Source organism: Pteropus alecto, unplaced genomic scaffold, assembly GCF_000325575.1.
Source record: "Pteropus alecto unplaced genomic scaffold, ASM32557v1 scaffold146, whole genome shotgun sequence".
In the NCBI taxonomy this organism is placed as follows: domain Eukaryota; kingdom Metazoa; phylum Chordata; class Mammalia; order Chiroptera; family Pteropodidae; genus Pteropus; species Pteropus alecto.
In genome coordinates, this window is record NW_006442107.1 from 2,989,681 (window position 1) to 2,992,886 (window position 3,206).

The following is a 3,206-nucleotide window of genomic DNA, read 5'->3' on the forward strand; positions in this document are numbered from 1 at the left end:
CTTCCTATTCCACTTCTCGCTACTCGCACCGCCATATCTTAGGTTTCCCTCGCAACAGTTTTCTAACGTGCCCAAGTTTTAGTCTATTTTTAAAAAGCACACTAGAAAACCGAAATGCCTTCGCTGGACCTTGCTGTCTCTTCGAGTCTATTTATCGCCTTCCTTGTGCAGCCAGACATCTCAATTTCCTCTTTCCACACGGCCCCTTAGATTTGCTAGCTTCCTTTCTCTGTCGTTGCTGAAATTGCGTTCACAGAGGTCACCGGGGATGCCCTTGGGGGCCCAGTTCTCACGGGGCATTGTTTGAACGCCATTCTTGCTTCCTCAGGCGCACTGGTCCTGGCCCTGCGCTTCTTCCTTTCGACCTTGCGTTCTGACGCACTCCTCTGGTTGGTCTTTGTCCGCCTATCTCCTAGAGTTCCCACGCTCACCCACTGCACAGCACGGCGTCTAAGAGTCTAAACTCTGACATCAGCCTGCTTGTGGCTGAATTCTAACTCTGCTACTGATTAAATGTATGACCTTTGGCAAGGTCATCACTCTTGCCTCAATTTCCCCATTCTTAAAATTGAGATGGCAAGATACTTACCTTAGATTTGGTGTAAGAATCAAACAAGATAGTCTGTGTAATATTTACTTACCCCAATGTTTGGCACATAGAAATATTCAATAAATGTTATCTGTTAGCATGATAATGTGCTCCTAGAGCTTTGAAATGTCATTTTCCCCGCCCTTTTAACACATATTGCCCATGTTACCCAACACGGGGCCAGACAATAAACAATTATTGGTAGATTTATGCACGTGGTTGTAGAGTCCAAGGAAGGAGGAATGATGGGAGGAGGGAAGATCTCAAATTCTGCAAATACCATCACGCCCAGGTTTTTGATTTGTTTTGTTTTACCAATAAATCATTTAAATTGCTGATAGTTTAAAACAGTCCTTTCAGGACCAGTGGTGTTTATTGAGCAGGAAGGGGCATCAACAGTTAAAACTCTAGTGTTTGGTGCACCAATCAGTCACAATGAGGCCGCTTGGCCTGGAACACAGTGCCCCATCCGTAAATTAAATGCAGCCCTAACAGGACTAAGGAAAGGCTACAGCGGCGGCTGGGTGCGGAGGCCGCCCGGAACCCGTCTATTGAGTGATGCTGCCATCTGGTGGCAGCACGAGGGAACCGTTCTGGGCAGAGCCGTTTCATCTGGTGCAGAAGAGCCTCAAAATTGCAGTCCTTTCTTTAAAAAAGTGTGGGTAAGACTCGGAATGAGGGAAGAATAAGGGAAAGCACAGCGCTGGGGTGGGGGTGGGGCGAGAGAGAAGGGGGAGGAAAAACACCTCAGCGCAATTTGGGGAGGTAAAGGGCACAAGTGATGCTTGTGTCCATCTAGAATAACCTTGTCGGTAGCAGAGGACAAGTCTCTCCTCCACCTCAATATCATCTAAACTTTGATTTTTTTCCTTCACTTTCCAACACTCAGTGCTAACCCGTTATCCTGAACACACTTTGCTTCACCTTCTCATTTCCCTTCTTCTGCGTTAGGAATTCGGGGCTGGAAAAATTGAGCCGAGTCATCCCATTTGGCTGCCACCCCAAGAACAACAGCCCCTCCCTCCAACTCGCTCCCGACCAGCGCTCCAGACACAAGCGCATCACCTCACCACGTGTCAGCCAGCCGCAGGTAAGGGCCAGCCCAGACTGCAGCGGGAAGAAGCCACCGCCCACTGGGGCTCCCCAGTCTTTCTGGACTGTCCCTCAGGCCACTGGTATCAGAGGGAGTTGACGTTCTCTTCGTAAAGTTGAAGTGGGCAATGTTGACCATCAAGACAATTTTTTTTTTCTTTTCACAAACTATGTCAATTCGATCTGTGTCAACCCATAGATGGACTAGAGACAATTATATTAAGTCGACAAACAGCTTTAGGATGAGAGGGGACGGAAGGGAAGATACTGATGCTTCAAACTGAAGTGTCTACGGTGTGTCAGCACACAGGACACTGTCTAGGAGCGGGTTATATCTTGTAACACAGTGACAGAAAGTGTAGATTTGGGAGTTTGGAACGCACCTCTGCCTCTACCGGCTTTCCCGGTCTCTAAAACAGGCATAATTAAACCTACCCCTCCAGGCTGTTGCGAAGATTAAAGGAAATACAGAAAAGGCCTCTTCTTTGAGAGGGTGAAACTGGATTTTAGAGAGTTAATGGGAGAAGTCGGTTAAAGCAGAGATTTATAAAAGATGACGCATACGTCAAATATTTTATTTTACCTTAAAACATAGAATTTCTCAATCTTTAATGTAGGGCCACGGCCTTTTCTTTGAACGGCCTTTTCCACTAGTTGGTGCTGTGTGAATTGTCTTTCTCGCATAAGCCATGCACATCGTACTTCATTTATGAGCTCTAGTTTTGGTTTCTTTCAGTGTAGTGAGAATGTAAAGACATCTGGGAAGGCACTTTCTGCAGAATCATTCTAATTCCAATAATCATTCCAGATTATTAAAACTTTTTCAAAACTTTTACTGTCCACACCTCATTAGATAGCAATTTTTTAAAACAGCTTCCCACTGTTGAATCTTTCTGAAACATTCAACCTTGCTTTCATAGCAACACCTTTCTTTGTATACACATATTTCATCAGTTGCTCTGATATTTAAATTTCCGTTACAACAGTCAAGTACAGCTGTCCTAAACTGATCCCTGGTAAGCATATAAGGACTAGTGGAGTAGAGGTCAGGAGTTACTATCAGCCACAAACATTGGTTGGTACAGTTCACAGAGGCCTTGGAGACCATGGTTAACCTGGCCGGTTGGTTAAGCGGAGGTCAGTTAAAACAGCGTCTCCTGCAGTATATACAAAGTGGTAAATATAGTGCCTAGCATATATAAATGTCTAAGAAATGGTGCTATTATTATTATTATCATTAAAAATAATAATAGAAATCGAAAGGATTGTTAGAAATTGAATAGTTGCTTTTTCTCATTTTACAGATAGAATCAAAGTGTTTTATAATTATGGCTTTTATATATACCTTTTGGTTTCAATAAGTAAAAGCATTATTATATAAAGTTAATATTTTGAGTCAGAAGGAGTTAAGTTTGCAAAGGCACCTAGGATTCAGCATAAAGCCCTGAACAGTCTTCTAAGTCACCTCAAACCCATGTCTGTTCGGGAAGACCCGGTAGAATGATAATGTGGCAAAGCAGCCAAA

The 3,206-nt window shown here is 43.9% G+C and overlaps 1 protein-coding gene across 1 annotated transcript in view; it reads left to right on the forward strand.

The window, feature by feature from the left end:
* Positions 1-1,186: 1,186 nt before the first annotated feature.
* Positions 1,187-3,206, forward strand: part of MRO (maestro) — a 21,584-nt gene continuing 19,564 nt past the window's right edge. The window contains exons 1-2 of the mRNA XM_006920088.3: positions 1,187-1,251; positions 1,541-1,679. The gene's annotated coding sequence lies outside the window, so the exon portion shown is untranslated. The remainder of the gene's footprint in view (positions 1,252-1,540; positions 1,680-3,206) is intronic.